Genomic DNA, 23,205 nt, shown 5'->3' with positions numbered 1-23,205 from the left:
GGAAATCTCAGGTTGCTGAATTTCCCACACAGGTGTGATGGCAATGTCATAGTGTCCCAGCAGGCAGCCTGGCAGCTGGAAGCTGGAAGAAATGTGGCGCACTTGACACTCATATGCCTCCTGAGGGCAGGATTCTTTTATTCTATAGAAAACAGAATGAAGCCAATGCTCATTGTGGGATCAGCAGGCAGGGCAAGCAGACATAAAATGCCCCCTCCTGCTTCCCAGCAACACAGTCACTATGGCCAGGGATCATCTAAAAATTACAACCCCCCCCCGCCCCCCGAAAATATTTCACACATTTTCCATGACTCAGATTGCCTTTGGATGCAGCAATGTTGCTTGAAGAAACAGAGCCCGGTTTAAACGATTTGTTCTTCTCTTAATGTGGAAAGGCTTCATCCAACTTTCATGCAAGTTTTCCTGTTTGGCCTGTACCTAAACTCAAACAGTGAAGGTTAAACACAAACCTTACCATTAAGAATTAGGGTGACCAGATGTCCCGATTTTATAGGGAGAGTCCCGATTTTGGGGTCTTTTTCTTATATAGGCTCCTATTACCCCTCACCCCATCCCGATTTTTCACACTTGATGTCTGGTCACCCTATTAAGAATTAGCCTGAATCTAAGAATACAAAGTTGTTTGGTCTCTCCCTGACTTTTACTAACTTCATAACTGGTCTCCCAGCGCTGCTCAGTTCCCTTTCTATCACCAGCAATCTCTGCAGCATCACGGGCCTTACAGACACAGATTCTAACCCACGTACCACCAACCCAGGAGAAAATCCAGATGTGAAAACAACCTTGGTTCAAAATTTTTTGTGTATGATATTTTTCAATTGAAAATGTTTAGCACAGTTTACCAACATTTTTCATGTACTCTTTTCTGTTTTCAAAATAAGAAATATTAGTCAGATAGTTTTCCCCCAAAAAAATTAGTTTTCAAAATTTTAAAACATTCATTTTTTAAAAAAATCTAGTATTTTAATTGGCATTATCTATTGTTTTCAAAATAAATTACTTTTTTGTGAAAAGTTTTGATGGTGAAAAATGCATTTGCACACACACAAAATATTGCAAATATGTAACTGATTCTATCCCTCCCATTATCTGTGCCTTTCTGATGAAGTTTAATTTTATTCCCCTCAATGTATGTGGTGGGTTAATCCCATCTCTTCCTCTTCTTCCAGTCTCACCAGATTCTGACATACATCTAGGCCTGAAACCCATCCATTGACCTAACTGGGACGGAATGGGAACTATTGCACCTGTCCTTCCAAATAAACAAATCACTTAAATCTTGAACCAAACAAGTTTTAAGGTTTAAAAAGATCAGTTCAAAACTTGCTATTCTTCATTGTCATGCACTTAAGGATACTGGGGTTCTGGCCAGGACCAAAATGGAAATGATGATCTATTAAGAGAGAGACTACTGCCATGTAGGCCAAATGCTGAAGTCCTAGTCACACTGGACAGAATAGAGGAGTTACATAGGCAGAACTCCCATTGAAATGAGAGGTTCTCAGAATTGGGCTGTCAGCTTTTATTCAGGCCTGACTCAAATAGAGTTCCCATTGACTGCAGGCTTTGGCCCAGTACTTCTACCTGTCATGAAGGACAGATGGTCCAATGGTTAGGGAGCTAGCTTGGAACTGGGGAGGATCTATGTCCAATTCCCTCATAGGATGCCAGAACTTGGGTTCCAGCCTGAGCCTGAATATTTACACAGCAATTTCTCAGCCCCAGAGCCCAATGCCTCAAGGGGATGTTGTGAGGATAAGACACCATAAATATTGTGAGGGGCTCAGAAACTATGATAGGGGCCACAGAAGTACCTTAGACAGGGAAGGTTAGAACAAACATTTCAAATCCTCAGAGTTCTCTAGAACCCTAAACCTTCTAAAATTCATACATGGCTCTTGGCATCTCTCAAAATTTGGAATTTCTGACTTTTTTCTTTTCTTTTTTAGTCTATTTGATTTCCTCTGCTGGTGTCCACTTCCCATGGCAGCTCCAGACTAAGACACAAATGCAGCTTTTATCTCCCTTCAAATGTTTATTTCCTCTCTCCGTCTTTATATCATTCAGCTCAATGGTCAAAGGGTTATAGGAAATCAACAATGGAGAGAACACTGGAGTGGAGGTTACTTTCCTTTGGAGCTGCTGCCTTTAACATGCATGGAGCAGAAAATGCTCACTCTGTCTTTATATTAACTCATATGGCTTCAATGATTTTTTGCTGTGGTTCTACACTATGTCTTGTCATCAGGGGCTTGAGTTCTTAGAAAAGAGGAGGAAGTCTCCTTTGATCATGCTGTCCTAGCAGACATTGATTTCAGAGACTCAGTGGTTCTTGTTTGATTTCAGTGGTTCATGTTTGCTTTGATAACACCCAGAGGCGCTAGTTGAGAGTCAGGGCTCCATTGTGCTTGGTGTTGTACTAATACATATGAAGTCCCTTTCTGCACTCCCTCGAAGAACTGTCTAAAATCCATGATTTAACAAAAACTGTCTTAAAGTTGGTCACCTTAACCATATTCCATTTAACCACTGCCTGGCTAGATGCAAACCTGATTTTCAAAGTCAGGAATGCAAAAATTCATGCACAATACCATACAATTAACTTAGGCTTGAATAGAGACTGGGAGTGGCTAAGTCATTATGCAAGGTAACCTATTTCCCCTTGTTTTTTCCTACCCCCCCCCCAGACATTCTTGTTAAACCCTGGATTTGTGCTGGAAATGGCCCACCTTGATTATCATACACATTGTAAGGAGAGTGGTCACTTTAGATAAGCTATTACCAGCAGGAGAGTGGGTTTGTGTGTGTGGTGGGGGGGGGCGTGTGGGGGGGGGGTGAGAAAGCCCAACTTGATTATCATACACATTGTAAGGAGAGTGATCACTTTAGATAAGCTATTACCAGCAGGAGAGTGGGGTGGGAGGAGGTATTTTTTCATGCTTTGTGTGTATATAAAAAGATCTTCTACACTTTCCACAGTATGCATCCGATGAAGTGAGCTGTAGCTCACGAAAGCTTATGCTCAAATAAATTGGTTAGTCTCTAAGGTGCCACAAGTACTCCTTTTCTTTTTGCGAATACAGACTAACACGGCTGTTACTCTGAAACCTGTCAAAATACCAGTACTGTGCACACAATCAGGCTTTTTCAAGTGAAAATGGCTAGCAATATGCATTAACGGCTATTTGCATACACAAATGTTTGCACATGCTTTCCGCGCTATGGAAATTGTACTTGCAAATCAGGAACCTAGTTGCGGGCGGTTGTGCATCTTACTTTTGAAAATCAGACCCAATCGGTCTTTGCTTTCTCTAATGTCTCTGGGTCAGCTTCTGTCACCTTGCTCACATTATGTAGCACACTATTCCTCAAATACTGCTATTTTCTTCAGTGGAAATGCTTGCAGAGTAAGGTACTTCTCAATGTGAGTATAGCTTTCAAACTCAGGCTCTATGGGTGTATTTTATGAGATGAGCTTTGCAAACTTGCCAGCAAGAATCTGAAGGAAATGAACAACTTGAACTTACCACAAATATGCCTTCTCATAACAGAGGAATCATTTGGTCTGGACACAGAAATAGTACTCTGGATGCAGTCGTAGCACTTATACAGGGGAGCAGTTTGAGCACCAAAACTGATTTTCAGCTCCTCTGAACCCAGTGGAGTATGGTCAACCCATCAATCAGATCTCAGATCAGAAGGTTCCTTCTCTGTGTGTTTCATTAGGACTACCTTTTACTGCTGAAACAGAACATTCTGTTAAGAAATGTAGCGGAGGTGGGAGTGGGAATGGGAGGGGTGTAGGGAAGGCTTATCTGGCTCTGATTCCAATCACACAAAATTTGAACCCAATTCTGTCAATTTCTATTCATGTAGAGTACTAACTTACTCTGAGAATAGCGCCAGTGAAGTGGTTTATGGGAGATGGCAGTTGAGTGGGTAAATTCCTGCCAATAGAATTGTGTTGGAGATAGAGTTTTTCTATTTTCCCCCCTTTATTTGTGGGGGCCAAAGGTGAGGGGTCAGGGGAGAATTTGCTGCTGATCACCTTTGGTTGCATTGGTATTTGGGAGTGAGATTTTCAAAAACACCAAACTAATTTAGGAACACAACCCCATCAGACAAAAAAAAAAAAAATCAAAAGGGACCTGAAGAGCAAATGGACACTTTTTTACATGCTGTTACAAACTACAAAATGCACATCAAAATACGTTTAGAATAAATTGCTGATCTGTGTGGGAAGAATTGCAGAACCAGGCTCTGGGACGATAAGCTGTTTGAAGCCTTTAAAAAAAGATGGTTTTTAAAAACTTATTATCTGCATTACAGTAGCACTGATGGTGAGGTCCCATTATGCCAGGTGTTGGACAAACACAGAGTAAAAGAGCATCCCTGTCCCAAGCAGTCCCAAATATGCAAACGGAGGTTGGGAGGTAGGAAAAAAGCAAATAGAGGAAAAGCATTAGTATAAGATCACACACAGCAGGAGTAGAATCCATGTCTCCTGATTCTAGTCTAGTGCCTTATCTGCTAGACATCACTGCCATCCTGTTAAGGTAGAAGTACTGGACCACGCATTTAGAACCTCTTAAGCTCAAAGCCCGGGGTTTCATTTTGTTTTATACATTCAATAAACCAGAGCATCATTTATTCCCTCTTCCATGACTTAATTTTGGTTCTTGGCTTTAATCTCTCTAGTGTATTGATATTATTCATTGTACTCGATCCCAGCTCTGCAGAAAATGAATTCATCCCTGCAAGGTTGCCCATTTCAAGTGGCATAGTGTGAATGAAAGATCTTAGGAATAAGGACTGTACTTATTGTACCAAGGTTTTAGTGTGTCATCCACTAGACAAATAAATTATTGTAATGAACACTTATCCACTGTGCCATCAAGGGATATACAGCTCCTTGAAAGAAGAGTTTGAAGACCAATGCCACTTATTTGTATGAAAAGGATGGCGTTGTTGATGTGAGCAAGCCCTGCAGAATTTATGCGACGACTACGATGAATGGAGTAAAAAATCCCAGATGTTTTCCCCAAGGTAAATTGCATGCTACCCTCGATCCACATACTGCCATAAAGACTCTCTCTCTCTCTGCATTCTATTACAGCAGCACTTAGAGATCCTAAACAGGTCAGAGAGCATAGTACTCCACATTATACAGACTAATGCTTGGTCTACACTACCAACTTATGTCAGTATAATTACATCGATTGTCCACACCCCGAGCAACATAGCTATACCACAACTAACCTCTGTCGTAGATCGCTCTCTGTGATGGATCACAACCTCAACATGAGTCAGCAATGTGACAGTGGTGCAAAAAAAAAAAAAGGAAATGCAATTTTAGGTTGCATTCACAGAAGCATAGCACGCTGGTCAGGCCTCAGCTGGAGTACTGTGTCCAGTTTTGGTCACCAATAGATAGAAAGGATATAGAAAAACTGGAAAGGATCCAGAGGTGAGCGACAAAGATGGTCAAAGGGATGGAATGCCAGCCGTATGAGCAAAGGCTGAAGGAAAAGAGGTGATTAAGGGGGGATATGATTGAGGACTTCAGACACTTGAAAGGCTGCCAAAATAAAGATGGAGAAAAGTTGTTCTCTCTTGCCACAGAGGGCAGGACAAGAGGCAATGGGTTCAGACTACAGGATAACAGATTTAGGTTCAATCTCAGGAAAAACTTCCTAACTGTAAGAAGAGTAGGACAATGGAACAGACGCCTCGGGAGGTTGTGGAAGCTCCTTCACTGGAGGTTTTCATAAGGAGGCTGGATACCATTTGTCTTGGATGGTTTAGACACAACTACTCCTGCATCTCGGCAAGGTGATTAGAACTAGATGATCCCTGCAGTCCCTTTTAACCTTATGATTCTGTGCTGGTGGAAGGGCTTCTCCTGTTGACATAGCTACCGCCTCTCAGGGAGCTGGAGTACCTACACCGATAGGAAAAGCTCTCCCATTGGCATAGATAGCATCTTTACTCAGTGCTACAGTGGTGCTGTAAGAGTAGACAAGTCCATAGATAGCCGTCATCATCAAACACACATAGTCAACTAAGGACTGTGCACCAGCCAGAGTGACCACAGGTGATGGTGTCACACCAGGCATCATGCTGCAAAGTTCCCAGACCTTGCTCAATCCTGTGAATCCACAAATCTCCAGGGCAGCCAGGTAAGGTCAGGGCATGCGTTGCTAGAGAGTTTGAGAGCATAGTGTGCTGGGTTGTTTTGATCCATCCTGCCAACATGGCCAAAGAGCATGCAATGCCTTTTTGAATCAAATAAATGACTGAAGGAAGGCCTGTGTGATGTTTCACACCATATTCTTTATGAAAATATGCTTATGATATGAATATGACATAATTGAGATATACTTTATGCAAGATGGCTCATGTGAGATATCACTGAAAAGGTTCTGATTTCCTGAATGAGAATCCAATGTGTATGCCTGTATCATTTCTGTATCTGAAGTCAGGAATATTAATTATGTGTCTGTATTTCAAATATGTTACTTTGGGTATCACCCCAACCAGCGCTTCAGGTACCACAATGGAAAAGTCAGACAGGGCTAATGGACCATTAGCAGAGACAATGGACTGTGAAATAACTTAGTCTTCCTGTGGACGCTGGAAACAGCCTATGAGCAATGGCTGCAGCAGCCATGCAGAGACATGAGTCCGAGTCACCTGGCACTGGATACCCCTCATCCCCTTTTGGAATTCGAGTGGTTTTCCACTAGAAGACAAAGGGTTCCCACCTTACAAAAAAGCTATATAAGGCATGGGAGTGACATCATCAAGGTTCTCCTCTGCCTCCCCACCCAAAGAGACACTGAAAAAACACCTGGAAGCAAGAACTGAACTGAGGAGAGAAGGGTTGAACCCAAGCTGGAAGGGCATCTAGCTTGCGAGTAATAATACCTGAGGTCTCAAAAGGAAGACCAGTGCAGCTGCCTTTCAAGACTTTCTGTAATCTGCCTGAAACAATATCTAGGGTGAGAAATACCATTTGTAACCAATTTCTTTAGTGAAACTAGCTTAGTTTGCGTATTTGGTTTAATTTGCTTAGTAATCTGCTTTGTTCTCTCTCTTATCTTTTATATTCACTTAAAATCCACCTTTGGTAGTTAATAAACTTATTTCTTGTTTATAATAAAAGCCAGTTTATGCAATTTCTAACTGGGGGCGGGGGCAAGAAGTGTGCACATCTCTCTTCACAATGAGGAAGAGGGAGGATTTTTATGAGCTTGAGCTGTGCAGATCTGTCTATATAGCGCAAGGCAATATTATTTTGGATTTATCTCCCAAAAGGGATGTGAACATGAGGTCTGGGGGAGTCCTCTCACACAGAGCTGACTTCAGTCTGTGTCGGCAGCAGGGTGTGGCCCTACCTGTGTGTGTGTGCTGCAAGAGGTCGGAGAGCCTAATTCAGCAAAGCAGGGAGAGGGAACCCAAGCTGATTGAGCAGGGTAGGCTCAGTGAAATCACAGTATATCAGGTGGCATCCCAGAAGGGGGGTATTACCCCTTCACAGCCTGATATTTGTAAGACTGCGACACTTCGCACAAAGTCAAACCACTTTATGCTGTCTCCAAGTCTGCCTGTCAGAGGGTCCAGGTTTCTGACCAATGTAGAAATACAGTAGTACACAGATTTGATAGATCCTGAAATTTGTCTAAGGGCAAAGACCTTTTTGTGTCCATAAGCAAGACCTGGACTTCATGAAGGAGGTGGCAACACCCAATTGTTGAAGAACCTCTGGTGTGCTGTGACCATTTGAATTCTGCCTGCAGGCTAGGTAGATGAACTCACCAAGACTCTCCATGGTACTTTCTTGACCCCACCTGCACGAAGGGTTCTGGTGGCACAGTTACGAGGTCTTCTGCCATGAGAAGTTCAACCCCATAGTGTAGACAGTGTCTTGGAGACATAGGCAGGCAGGGCTGAAATCCTCTCACGTAGCTTCAAATAGCTTACAGTCCTAGGGCCCAGTGCAAAGCCCATTGAGGTTAATGGGTGTCTTCCCACAGATTTCAATGGAGTTTAGATTAGCCCCATAGTTCAGGACAAGACAGAACAAGTGGATGTGCTGAATGGGAACGGGGTCGGGAGAAGGAGGAAAAGAAGAAGAGTGCATAGACTTCCCGTGGATGCAATTTGTAGTTGTAGCAGTGTGGATATACAGAGGAAGGGCATTGGTTAATGGAGAACAATAAGTAGATTGATGGTTAGGCAGCTGTTGTGCTCTGCCCACTGCTTATTACACTCATCTGACCTGTCTCATGGTTACTCTTGTCTTAGACTGTAAGAGCCTTGGAGTAGGGACCACAGAATTCCTTCCATCTGCATGCAGTGCACATGTGGCCCTGATCCTCATCCAAAACACATGAAATAACAGTAGTTTCAACTGGCCACCTGCTTTGCCAGCATCAGCTGACAATGTGCTATAAACTGAAAGACAATGACTGCTATAATTATTTAACCCAAAAGTTTATCGGGGTGTTTGGGGAAAGCATCATTTAGCAGGGCCACTTAAGAGTTAATGAAGTGAGTTTGCTAATCTGCATTTGAGAGAAGGAAGCTTTGGCTACATATTCCTTGGCACCCATCCTTATATCTGTGTGTATTAAACTAACTTCATAAAAATCACTTGTCAGAGATGTCCTTTCTCTTCCTGTCTGAAACAGGCACAGCCTGGACCTTCTTAAGCCACCCCGAGATAATATCACTCAGCAAAACTCCCTTTCAGTCCCATTTAAGATTCCTCAATTTTTTTTTCCTACATGGTGCTTTAGACAGCGAGACAGAAATGTGGTGAGCTGCTGGCCAATTTTCATGCCAAGACTTGTGAGACAAGCTTTTAAAGTCTAAGGTTACTTGCAAAGCACCATGGGAGGTATATGAATGAGGCTTCTGAAACATTCTGTAGGTTTGAATGATTTTGGAGACTCATGCAAGAGGCTGTGTGAATATGTGTGTGCGTGTGTGTGTGTGTGCACGTGTGAGAGAGAGAGAGAGAGAGTGTGAGGATTTTTGGCTACAAAAGCGGTCTTTGAAGTTTCTCTGTGCAGTGCTATTCCATCTCGGTGCATGTCAAAGAAAATGAATTCACTGAAAAACTCTTGTGGTTTTTCTCCTTGACCTGGAACCTTTCAAAAGTGTTTGGGAAAGGCCATGAAAGAATGCGCCTGCCTGGAACTTTGCAAAAAGTGAAACGAGACACGCTCCATACTCCCATACATGTGAAGACAGTTTATTCTATCCACTAAAAAGGGGTAAAGCAATATATAATGCATAGCCCTCCTGGAGGAGATAAAATTCATTTTAATTAATGGAGACCTCAAAAATCAGAAGCAAAGGACATTAATCATCTAGCCGACTTTCCATGGTGTTGGCATTACCCACTAGCCCATGCTCCTTAATGACTCAATTTACAACGTGTAACATTTAACGGCAGTGACAGTTCGAGGACCCGAGTTATAAAACTGCTGCCAATAGAACACGCTGGGCTCTGTCATTAAATCAATGAATTTGTTCCCTTTCTATTACCTCAGGGTTGCTTACAGAATGCTTTTTTGACAGGGGAAAAAATTCTACGATCGCCTTTCTCCTTTCATTGTTGGTGTTAACTTGCGAAAGCACAATGGGACTGACGCAAACAGGACTGAAGCATTCCTCAAGCCACCAAATTGTGTAAAGGTGCAAGGTGACATCAGCTAAAACATGCCTGTCAAGCCAGGAACATGGGACCAATTCAGTCTTGGCATAACTCCCCCTTCTTCAATAAAGCTAGCCCAGGAAAAAGATTGACCCATTGTTATTACTATTAATAATGCTCCCTCCTACATCTCCAGTCTTACTTTTCATTCTTGGGAGGCGTGTTCTGGATCACGGCTTAATTCCAGCTTTGTTCCTTTCAATTATAATCCTCTTCCCATGCTGCCTTGAATTCCTAGAATCTCCTCCATGATCCTGGTCACCACATACTCTCTTCCTTCAAATCCGTCCACAAAACACACTTTTTCTTCAGCTCCTCCATCCTATACCCCTCCACACCAACCTCCGCATCACTCCTCAAAAATCACCATGAAAGAGATTTTTTAAAAGGAGTTAATGTCGCAAGCATCATCATAGTCATCTCCAGTCAATGAACTGAGGACCGTGAAACTAAAAGCACAAGCCTCTATAGTCAAGGATTCAAGTATAGATAGGGATGAGTAAGGCACATTGAACAGCAGAATTATAGTAACATGATGGAAGACACAAAATCTCATGTATTTATTTTGTATATCACTTCCTTTTCTCTCTTCCTACTCCATGTAATATCATGCCCAACTTCAACTGCAAGCTTTTTGGAATGCTGAGTGTGCCTTTATTCTCTACACACTTTGCACAACTATGACACTGTATCCAAATGTTAATAATTAATATACATTTAGTGCCTTTCACTCATCCAGCCTGAACATCATATATATATGGGAATTACTTCAACCACCCTCAAACGCCGCCAGCTCTGGAGTGGAACACAGCTGCTATTTAACAGCTGACAGCAACACTACACATATGAAAGAGCATATTCTCACTGTGACACTTAGAATAGAAGTGTCTTATCTTAACAGGATCCTAGGTCACAAAAGTAAGCCATTGTGCCATGGGGAAATATGGTGTATTCTAGTCTGGTGAACAGAATCGTAGAATCATAGAATATCAGGGTTGGAAGGGACGAATTCCCAACTAAATCATCCCAGCCAGGGCTTTGTCAAGCCTGACCTTAAAAACCTCAAATGAAGGAGATTCCACCACCTCCCTAGGTAACCCATTCCAGTGCTTCCCCACCCTCCTAGTGAAAAAGTTTTTCCTAATATCCAGCCTAAACTTCCCCCACTGCAATTTGAGATTAATACTCCTTGTTCTCTCATCTGCTACCACGGAGAACAGTCTAGACCCATCCTCTTTGGAACCCCCTTTCAGGTAATTGAAAGCAGCTATCAAATCCCCCCTCATTTGTCTCGTCGGCAGACTAAATAATCCCAGTTCCCTCAGCCTCTCCTCATAAATCATGTGCTACAGTCCCCTAATCATTTTTGTTGCCCTCTGCTGGACTCTTTCTAATTTTTCCACATCCTTCTTGTAGTGTGGGGCCCAAAACTGGACACAGTACTCCAGATGAGGCCTCACCAATGCCGAATAGAAGGGAATGATCACATCCGTCGATCTGCTGGCAATACTCCTGCTTATACAGCCTAAAATGCCGTTAGCCTTCTTGGCAACGAGGGCACACTGTTGACTCATATCTAGCTTCTCGTCCACTGCAACCCCTCAATCCTTTTCTGCAGAACTGCTGCTTAGCCACTCAGTCCCTAGTCTGTAGTAGTGCATGGGATTCTTCCGTCCTAAGTGCAGGACTCTGCACTTGTCCTTATTGAACCTCATCAGATTTCTTTTGGCCCAATCCTCTAATTTGTCTAGGTCCCTCTGTATCCTATCCCTACCCTCCAGCGTATCTACCTCTCCTTCCAGTTTAGTGTCATCTGCAAACTTGCTGAGGGTGCAATCCACGCCGTCCTCCAGATCATTAATGAAAATATTGAACAAAACCAGCCCCGGGACCAACCCTGGGGGCAGTCCGCTTGATACCGGCTGCCAACTAGACATGGAGCCATTGATCACTATGGTATATATGGTAGCAAGTGTCTACAAATGATAGTAATGTTGCATTTAAACAGTTCATTCCAGTGGATTCCAAACTGCTGTATAAACTTACTAACTTAGATATGATACAGAAATCAATCTTCCTAAAACTGACATGCAGTCACCGCTGAGGTGTAACCGCTCCCACAGAACCTAGGTTTTCCTTGGAGGTTTCCCATCCAGCCAGAGAACAGGCACTCCCCTGATTAAGATTCGCGATAGCATGTGCACACAAACAAATAAGCAAGGCACCCAGCTTCAGAATTACATACGTTAAAGTTTCAAAGCATATCAAGAAGGCTGAGAATTCTTCACCAGTCATTTATGCAACATGCAGAAGTTTTGAGACAGCCATATTCCTACTGCTGGGGGAAATAGTCCACTTAGTGCATTCTAAGCAATAGGAAAGGAAGAAATAGTGATGGTTATTCACTGGGGAGCACTGCTGCAGAAGCTGTACACTAGCATTTCAGCCTAGCCTCCTCCCTTTAAGCATTTTTGCGGTGGACAAGCATGAGTTTACACTGCACTGCAGCTTAACTCCCATTGTAACAGATCACCACCACAGTGTGTGGGAACAACAGGACATATATTAAGATGGGATGATGTTGTTAAAGCCCCTGAAAGTTATTTCAGGCCCTCTAATATCTTGCCAGCTGGGTTAGAAGAACATGAGATTACGCTCAAAACTGGGACAATCCTGTTGTTGGAATATGCCATTTCTCTGGGGAGTGGAGAGGAAAAGGGAGAAACAAAACAGGAGTTAAAGATACTTACCAGCTGGAAGAGAGAATGTCAGCACACAGCAACCAGTTACAAAATGGTCACTTTCGGGCTGCAGCTGCTTGTCTCTGCCATTTTTTAAAGGGACAGCTCTGGAAAGACAAGGAGGGGGAAATAATTCTTAAAAGAAGGCTACTCTGCAGTGGAGAATACTTAGTAAGGATCAGCTGTTACAAAGGTTGTCCTAAAGAAAGAGGTTGTGTGCCCATATCTAGACCATATCTAGACCTAACATGCCGGGTAGAACCCCTCAAATTTCCAGCAGGGGATTCCTAGGTATTATAGAGACTAGATTTAATCTCTTATTTTCAATCCCTATTTCAATGCATCTTAAAGTAACAACAACAGTTGAGTAGAGAAAGTAAACGGACAGTTTAAGAATAATGTTATCAGTTGTATAATGCTCTAAGGTACGTGTGCCCAAAGTTCGTTTTTGGTTGGGTTTTTTTTTTTTTTTGGTGGTCTGGGTTATATTTTTGTACAACTCAGAAATTTTAACATTTGTCTCTGACCAACAATTCATTGTCTGCTAGAAACAGTGATGCCAGGATGTCTGGTAAACGTGCCATCACTCTTTCCTGAGAGCCCCTGCAGACCTCATCTTACGTCCTGAAGTTTGAGGTTTGGATATTGCTTCACATTCATATCTACAATATTAAGTCCTTCTCCTGCAGACACACAACACTTCACACTTTTCATTAATGTATCTCAAAGGAGTACATTTCCCCATTTTATACCTGGGGAAACTGAGGCACAATGAGATGACACAAGTAGCCCTAGATTGCTCAGTAGGCCAGTGGAAGAGTCAAATCTAGAAGCTAGAGTCCCAGACCAGTACTCTATCCAACAGGCCAGACTGCAAGACATCCCATTGATGTTAATGGGGCTTCTTGTAGAGTAAAGCTAAGCACCTGCATAAGTGCTTGCAGGAGTGGGACCTTATTGATCATACTATTATCCATCTCCAGCTACTGTACTAAATTCTTCAGCCTCCCACAGGAGTCCATTTTACAGGCAGGATGCACAGAGTGTGAAGAATTACTTCCCTGTATTTTTTGCATAGTTGGGTATATTTGTCTAGAGAGGAAAAAAAGAAAGACTGGTGTATTGTTAAAAGCAAATATCAATCTTTCAATAAAATAATCCTTCATGTGTAAAATATGCCACAGTGGGGCAAATCAAAACCCTTTATCTGGAGCACTGGAAGTATAGATCATGAATTTTGCATCACTCTAAACATTATTAATAAGGCCCTGATCCTGCAAAGACTTCGGTACACACTTAGTTTTAAGCACTAGGACTAATTAGCCCAATGGGGCTAATCAGATATGTAAAATTATGCGCTTGCACATGTGTTTCAAGCATTGAGGTCTAACACAGTATTATGATGGCAACACTAAGTGGGAGTTGAGGCAGTTTAGCCCCTTTGAAAATCAGGCCCTATCCCAATATGTGACTAAAGCTGGGAGCCTCAAATGCAAGATGAGATGAAATCCGGGGGCTGAGTGGCTTACCCACACCTATTAACTGTTGCCTTTCCAATGCGGCACGTGCTGTAATATGATCACAGTCATTTATATTGTTTTGACACACTTGCAAAGAGCCAAATTGTCTCTGGTGCTGTCCATTTCCCTGCTACATGTACCGTCCCACATCAAAGCCCAGAGTATGGTTTCCAAAAGCTTCCCGTATGATAAAGCACATTGTGGAAAATATGCCAATCATCCTTAGGAAGAAATTTCCGTTTCTGTCCCATTATTTTTATTTTAATCCTTTTGCCTTGAAGTCTTTCCTTTTCTTGGGAAGAGAGAAGGGAAGAAAAAAAAATAAAAGGATAATCTTTCTCAAGTTCCATTTCTGTTGTTGCAGTGCCCTGATGCCAATATCACATTTCTCAGGCGTTACTGACTTTGATAAAAGCCTTTGACTTGCTGAACTTGCTCTCACTTTGGGTACAGCTGTATAATTATGGATTTCCTGTCAAAATAATTAATCTCTAGCTATATCTCTCTCTTTTGCTCTTTTTAAGCATGAGTGGGAACCATTAAAACTCATTCACAAAATGCAACTTCTCTCTAAAAACAACGACAGAATTTTGGTGACCTACAGGATGACATTACTTCGTTGTTCCCAGTCTGCCTCCTAACAGACATGTGACCATATCACAAATGCCGTCATCACAACTCATATTAGTTGGCACCCTTGTTAGCAGGCTCTCAACACAGAGGTCAAGAATTGTATGTATTGTGCCTAAATTCTCCCTTCAACCACATTGATGGCAGACAGCCTTGGCGACTGAATGTCTAAGTACCATTCAAATCACTAATTTCACTTTTAAAACTTTTTTTACAAACTCAAAATATGTATCCAGTGATTTGGAAGCAGAACTGCATTTGCAGTCCAGGAGACCTCGGTTTTGGAAAAGTTGTGGATCTATTGCTCCACCAGCTATTAATGGGCCTTGATGTATTTGAAGATCAGAAAGAAGGAAAATGCATAGTGTGCTTACCATACTTCTTATCATTTGTATGACAGTAACAGCTAGAGGTGCCAACAATGATCAGGACCATACTGTATTATGCTCTGGACACACACATATTTACAGGCACTTTCTGCCCCAAAGAGATTACAATCTAAGAGACTAAAGGGGTTGGTATACTATTAGCCCTGTTTTACAGATGGGGAGCTGAACCCAGACAAATTGTTCCAGATCACACAGAAAATCTATGCTACCACCAGGAATTGAACCCAGTCTAATAGTTTAACCACAAGACAATCTTGCCTCCCTTATATAAGCTACTACTGCTGGCTAATTTCAAAAGCCAGTATCGTCATTACCTCCACAAATAGGAAAAGCCCATCCTGACTGCTGCTATCTCAAGACTCCGGAATGAAGGGTAAGGATTTTCAGACTCCAATCTACAGTGGCATCCACAGCATTAGGCAGATGAAATAGGGAAAAAATACACCACCAAATTAGACCTATGACATCATCATTGGTGGGTTCTTTCCTCCCTCTTTCATGTCGTGACTAAAGATTGTAAATAAGACCAAGGGAAATCCCCTTCCAAAACCAATGAAACAAGACTGATTCTGTAAATAAGACCAAGGGAAATCCCCTTCCAAAACCAATGAAACAAGACTGATTCTGCAGCATAGTTGCACTTTGAGGCACTGATCCATGTCACAGGTGCTCGTTTACACTCGTACAGAGTGACTGCAAAAATGTTAATCAACAGAATTGACCCCCCAACACACCCGCTTTTCACAGATGTAAGTGACTGCACCAACAGCAAAAAGGAAGCGTCAGGCCCAATATCTACTGACATTAGTGGAGATGAGGAGCTACACTATGTGACATAGCTCACGTCATTCCACACACACACACACGACATTGATCACCAACTCCCATTCAACCTCACACATCCATACACCATTTCCAGTTCACTCATGATCTACTTTGTTCACTTTTAAGTGCCACATTGTGGTTGATTCGAGGAGACACAACGTTCCCGGCAGAGTGGGATTAGCATTTCTGAACTGAGCGCTTCAGTAAGTCAACAACATGCTGCAGGGTTCTTTTACGGAAGGTTATTTTTTTCCCTCCCAGATTGTCTTTCTATTGCAATCAGGAAGCTAACAAAACCCAGCCACATGAGGTTGTTTTTAGTCTATCCTGAAATGCTCCAGAAAGAACTCAAAGTGAATTCCCTTCTCTGTACTCTTCCCGTTTCCTTTCTCATCTGTTTAATCAGCCATGGTATCGCCTGTTTATTTCCCTCCCCAGCCCCACTGGAGACTTGCAGTTGATGATGATCAGTTTGAGGCAACAAGCTCTTACAAGGGGATTTTGGAGCAAATTTGATGTTGCCAAGAGTGTAAAAGCTCAGGACAAAATCAGTGGGGGAGGGAGTTCAGGACTGCTGCTGAAGTGAGGTTTGGCCTTTTCTTTTTTTTTATTCAGCTAGACGGTTATAACAAGAAAAGAGAAGGGAATTAACAAATAAAAAAATTCATAATGCATCATTTCAAGAGACTAAAAAACCCCAAGATCTGGATATTTTCCACAATCTTAATGTGGTATAGCCCTACTCCACATTTACTTTTATATTTGGTTTGAGTAACGTGAATGAGAAGAACAGGCCTTTGTACCTTAAACTGCAGAGTGCAGGGGCATTCTGTAATTTTTTATTTTGTAAGTGTTCTTCACATTTACAGTACAGCACTAAATACATAATAAAATTGTATGCAAATTTATGCAGATTTTATGCAAATCATACCACTAGCTTTTTGATGGTCCAAGATAAGCAGGTCTGGTGAGGTGATAGAAGTTACCTGTCAGGTGTTTGCACAGTAGCAAAGATACCAGATATCCAGGAATGACTATGATCATGTGTTTCATGTGACAAGCAGCAGCTTCACGTGTCCCATTTGCCACATATATCTCAAATTAATTATAGAATCATAGAAATGTAGGGCTGGAAGGGAACTTGAGAAGTAATCAAATCCACCTTGCTGTGGCAAGATCAAGTAAACCTAGACTTTCCCTGACAGGTGTTTGTCCACCTTATTTTTAAAAATTTCCAATGATGCGGACTCCACAATTTCCCTTGGAAGCCTATTCCTTATAGTTAGAAAGTTTTTCCTAATATCTAACCTAAAATCTCCCTTGCCACAGACTAAGCCTGTCATTTCTTGTCCTATCTTCAGTGGGCTTGGAGAACAATTGATCACTGTCTTCTTTATAACAGTTCTTATCATACTGGAAGAATGTTATCAGGTTCCCCCTCAGTCTTCTTTTCTCAAGACTAAATATGCCCATATGAACTTATCTGGGTATTTCTGGGGCACATCATCTCCTAGCATTATCATAGAGCAAGCCATAGGCTAAGGTGGACCTGATTCAAAACCCATTGAAGTTAATGAAAAGCTTCCCAGTGACTTCAGAAGGCTTTGGACCAGGCCTCGGATGCTGAAAAAAGAAGCAGTGCAGGATAGGTAAATACATCGCACCCCTTACTTGAAGCCTAATACATAGGCCCCAAGAAAGAGACAGAGGACTGTACACTGCAGAACTGGCCATCTCCATTCTCCTGCCTGTCACATTAGCTGTAGCTCACGAAAGCTTATGCTCTAATAAATATGATCATCTCTAAGGTGCCACAAGTACTCCTTTTCTCTTATTACAGAAGTAGACACCTGCACTCTTCAGCGTTCAAGCATAATAAGAGAGACAAGCTAGTGCAACATTCAGGCTTTAGTCCTTCCTCCATATATACCCTGCTCACCCATCTAGCTCTTTGTTAAAGCAGAGTTCTCTAAATTCCTAGGCTAGATCCACAAAGGGCCTGAGGCACCTAAATCACCAATTTCAGAGTAACAGCCGTGTTAGTCTGTATTCGCAAAAAGAAAAGGAGTACTTGTGGCACCTTAGAGACTAACCAATTTATTTGAGCATAAGCTTTCGTGAGCTACAGCTCACTTCATCGGATGTACTCCTTTTCTTTTTGTAAATCACCAATGCAATCCATAAAATCCCCAGCTCAGCTGCCACATAGCCCTGAAGGTATCATAGAATCATAAAATATCAGGGTTGGAAGGGACGTCAGGAGGTGATCTAGTCCAAACCCCTGCTCAAAGCAGGACCAACCCCCAACTAAATCTTTACCTAAGCTTTTGCTGTAAAATCCCATAAGTTTCTGCCTCTGGGCACATGCATTAGTTGCCTCAGGCAGGCAACTATCTCAGATGTAAGCCCCAGCAGGCTCCTCAGACCAGATAGAGATAGATGCCTGCAGGGCCTGATCTAGTAGGTGCACTCTGAACATGCTTGACTCCACACAAAATGGCCCTGGAGAGGGTGGCCTCCCTTATGGCCTTTAGCCCAGCAGTGAGGATACTTACCTGGGATGTAGGAGACCCCACTTCAAGTTGTTCCCCCACCTGCCTGAGGAACAGGGATTTGAACAGCGGTTTCATGCCTCTGAGGCACATGCCCAACCACTGAACTGTGAGATATTCTGTTGGGGGGTGCTCCCAGTCTCTCCTCTTGAAGCTGCCTCTCCCCCAGCCATTGAGTGTGGAGTTAGGAAGGCACCTATGCCATTCTTTGCAAGAATGGCTTAGGTGCCTGACTGCAGATGAGGGCTCACGGCTGTGGGTACGAAGCAGAGATAGGTGCCTCCTTGCAACCTGGAGTTAGGCATTAAAACTCTGGAGAAGAGTGGGACTTAGGACACCCCCCTCTCTTCAGCTTCTGCGATTGGTTAGTGTAGACATCTCCCTGCCCGAAATGTTGGCTTTTGTGGATCCCATTCTCAGGTGCCTATCTCTCCCCATTCGTTCTATAGGGAGTTTAGGAGACTAGCAGACTTTGTGGAGTTCAGTGATTTTTCAATGCACCTGACTCCTAACTCCCTTTTTGTTTCTGGGGCTGAGACATAAGCCTATACATAAACATAATAGCATATTATAACACCAACCCCTGCCCCTTTGGAAGCTATCTGTAGAAACATGCACACACACTCTTACTTTAGAAGACTAAGTCCCTAATGTTCAGCATTTGCTCTCCATTGAGAATCACACAGAAAGCCACCAGTACCACCTCACTGCCGGGAGACACCGTTTTGGAATCTGAGACAGGAGTGGCGGAGACAGTATCTGACTTGGGTCATCTGAGGCATGTTGACAGCCCAGGGAAAGGCAGGAAGCAAATGACCCTGGAGTTCATTCAAATACCTAATTTCCTGACTTTATGCAGGAAAAGTTGAGAGCTGAACTGAGTAGGATATACAGAGATTGCAGCCTTGGAACAAAAGAGTCTGCTGACCAGCCAACTATGTACAGTGAGTAGAAGCCGTAGCTGACATGACATATGCAGAAAGCGAGATAAGGGCTGAAAGAGTAAATTTGTGGATTTAGGAAATAGTGGATTTGGGTAGATCCTACATGACCAAGTTTGTATTCAGAAAGGAAACAGCTGGGGTGGAGTGTGAGTGTGGATGCATAAGGAAGACAGAGGTGAGGTATCAAAGGCTGCATACTTATTAACTATGGTTAGACAAAAGACAATGTAGTGGAAAACAGTAGCATTGGAAGATAGTAATAATGCCATTCAGTTTTTCCAGTGCTGTCATGCAGCAAGTAATGAAGCATGCTTTATATTTATAATTAATTATTATGTACTGCTTTTAAAGGGAGGGTGGTTAGATTCCTACAGCAGGTAACATTCCCTGTCTCTAACATGTCCTATTCCTCTGGCTTCTCCAGCTCTGCTCTGAGCGGATTATTTTTAGTATTTCTTTCTGCCCTCACTTTCAAGTCTTTTGCTGACTTTTAATTAAACTGTCCTTAAAATTGTGCATGTAAAAAACAAGCAAGATCACCAGGACTCTGGCTAGCTCTTTGACCTCTACTCACAATACAAAGTAGGAGTTCACCTGAGGAGATCACAAAATAGTATCTGTGTTACATGCAAGAGCAGGAGACTGTATTTTGATAGGACTATTCCAGAGTACACAGTGCCACTAATATATATTCCAAAGATAATATTCCAGAAAACACCCCAAAGGTATATAAAGCAAACTACACAAAACGTGGTAAAAAAACACCTAAAGTGTTTGGCATGTTATTGACTTCTGCACATATCATTGACTTTGTTACACACACACAGACACAGACACATACCCCCAATGTTTCAGAATATTCATGGCTTTCTTTGTCCCTTCTATTAATACTATGGTTTATTAATGATGGGCCAAATCCTTAGGCCACTGTCTTCAAACATAAGAATATAAAAATGGCCATACTGGGTCAGACCAATGGTCCACTAGCACACTATCCTGTCTTCCAACAGTGGCCAGTGCCAGATGCTTTAGAAGGAATGCATATAACAGGGCAGATACTGAGTGATCCATCCCCTGTCCTCTAGTCCCAGCTTCTGGCAGTCAGAGATTTAGGGACACCCAGAGCATGGGCTTGAGTACCTGACCATCTTGTAATAGTCATTGATGGACCAATCCTGGATGAAATCATCTAATTCTTTTTTTGAATGCAGTTATACTTTTTCCTTCACAACAGCTCTGACAAGGAGTTCCAGAGGTTGACTGCACTGTGTGAAGAAATACATGCTTATGTTTGTTTTAAACCTATTAATTTCACTGGGTGACCCCTGGTTCTTGTGTTATGTGAAGGGGTAAATAACGCTTCCCTATCCACTTTCTCCGCACCTTTCATGATTTTATAGACCTCTATCATATTCCCCAACCCTTAGCTGTCTTTTTTCTAAGATGAACAGCCCGTGTCTTTATATTCCCCCCTCATATGGAAGCTGTTCCACAGCCCTAACCATTTTGTTGCCCTTCTCTGTACTTTTTATAATTCTAATATACCTTTTTGAGGGGTGGGGGGGACCAGAACTACATGCAGTAGTCAAGATGTGGGCATTCCATGGATATAAATAGTGGTATTAAGGTATTTTCTGTCTTATTCTCTCTCTCTTTCCTAATGGTTCCTAAGATTCTGTTGGCTTTTCTGACTGCCACTGCACACAGAGCAGATATTTTCGGAGAACTATCCACAATGATTCCAAGATCTCTTTCTAGAGTGGTAACAACTAATTTAGACCCCAGCATTTTGTATGTATAGTTGGGATTATGTTTTCCCATATACATTACTTGGCATTTATCAGCACCGGATTTCATCCGCCATTTTGTTGCTCAGTGATCCAGTTTAGTGAGATCCCTTTGTAATTCCTTGCAGTCAGCTTAGGACTTAATGATCTTAAGTAATTTTGTATCATCTGCAAATTTTGCTACCTCACTGTTTACCCCTTTTTCCAGATCATGTATGAATATGGTGAACAGCACAGAAAGTCCCGGTACATATCCTTAGGAGGCCCTGCTATTTATCAATCTCCACTGTGAAAACTGACCATTTATCCCTACTCTTGGTTACCTATCTTTTAAACTTTCCCTCTTATCCCATGTCTGCTTCTCAAAGGCTCTCTGAAGGTTCAAAAGCACTATATCCATTGTATCTACCTTGTCCACATGTTTGTCAGCACCCTCAAATAATTCTAATAGATTGGTGAGGCATGATTTCCCTATACAAACCTATGTTGAGTCTTCCCCAATGTATCGTGTTCAATCTATGCATCTGATAATTCTGTATTTTACTATAGTTTCAACCAATTTACCTGGTACTCAAGCTAGGCCTATGGCCTGTAATTACCACACTCACCTCTAGAGCCTTTTTAAAAATACATTATTTCTTCTCCAGTCATCTGGTTCAGAGGCTGCTTTAAGTTATAGGGTACATGCCACAGGTAGTAGATCTGCAAATTTGTATTTGTACTTCAGAACTCTTGGGTGAATACACTTTGGTCCTGGGGACTTATTACTATTTAATTCATCAATTAGATCCAAAACCTCCTCTACTGACACCGCAATCTGGGACAGTTCCTCAGATTTGTCACCAAAAGAGAATGTCTCAGGTGTGGGGGACTCCCCTTCACACCACTGCAGTGAAGACTGATGCAAAGAATTCTGTTAGCTTTCCCCCCACAGCCTTGTCTTCCTGGAGTGCTCATTTAGCACCTGGATCATGCAATGTCCCCACGGCTTGTTTGGCAGGTTTCCTCTTTCTGATTTTTTTTTTTTTTAAATACAGTTAGCTTTTGTGGTTTTTGCTAGTTGCTCTTCAAATTCCTTTTTGGTCTGACTATTTATACTTTGACACTTGACTTGCCAGAGTTTATGGAATAGAGGCCCTGGAGGACAAATTTAGGCTGTTAGGTAAGAGATTAAAGTCCAGGACCTCCATGGTAACATTTTCTGAAATTCTTCCAGTTCCACATGAAGGGACAGTTAGACAGGCAGAATGACGGGCCTTAATGCGTAAATGAGACAATGTCTAAAAACACTGTTTCAAAATGAGAGATTTTTATTTTAAAGGGCATACTTAGTATATCACAGTGCAGTAACCGCCAAGAGGCCTCTCTAGGATAGCATGGCACAACATACTGTACTTAATGTTGACACTGCTCAGTGAAACAATTATTACAATCAATTTGACTTCTAATGTGACTTCTCTTGTAAATCTCCGGGTCATTAACCTTAACAACATCAATGTGCTGCCAGGATCCAATTCCACCAAATTAGTGTCCGAGGTAATAGGAGAAGGAATGTATTAATGCATTATTGGTGACTAATAAAGACAGCAATTCTCTAATGGACTCTGAGGAACAGCTGAGGCATGCAAGAGAAAGAGGAGAAAGACAAAGCTAGAGTAAGAGACACATATGGCTGTGTATTACAAATCACTGGATTAGATGTCACACAATTTAACCTCTTTGCCACTGGCTGAAGAAGACAGGGCAATGGAGGCAGACAAGCAGTTCATCCTAGTTCCCATTCGAAAGAGAAGCCCTCTCAGAGATGTGAGCACCATTGCTCAGGAGGTAACACTTTGTACTATGGCAGAACTGTATGGCTGCTGGAATAGCTGGAAGGGTAAAATACTCCGGAGAATAAGGGGGTTTCATTTAATGGCCACAATCATGCTCCATAAACTAGCACCCACTTCATAGAACTTACATTATACAAGGCTGATATAAATAGACTTTGGCACCAGTGTCAACCAGCTTCAACTTCCAATTGGCAGGCTCTAAGCAACATCTTTTTATGTTGCTCGAGACGGCCTTTA

General features: G+C 42.2%; 1 long non-coding RNA gene across 1 annotated transcript in view; it reads right to left on the bottom strand.

The window, feature by feature from the left end:
• Positions 1-218: 218 nt before the first annotated feature.
• Positions 219-23,205, bottom strand: part of LOC122465841 — a 60,141-nt gene continuing 37,154 nt past the window's right edge. Inside the window, exons 2-4 of the long non-coding RNA XR_006290941.1 lie at positions 12,496-12,593; positions 3,549-3,762; positions 219-438 (exon numbers count right to left, since the gene is read on the bottom strand). This is a non-coding gene — a long non-coding RNA (uncharacterized LOC122465841). The remainder of the gene's footprint in view (positions 439-3,548; positions 3,763-12,495; positions 12,594-23,205) is intronic.

This window comes from Chelonia mydas, chromosome 5 (genome assembly GCF_015237465.2).
Source record: "Chelonia mydas isolate rCheMyd1 chromosome 5, rCheMyd1.pri.v2, whole genome shotgun sequence".
Taxonomy (NCBI): Eukaryota; Metazoa; Chordata; order Testudines; family Cheloniidae; genus Chelonia; species Chelonia mydas.
This window is presented reverse-complemented; position numbering and strand designations above follow the sequence as displayed.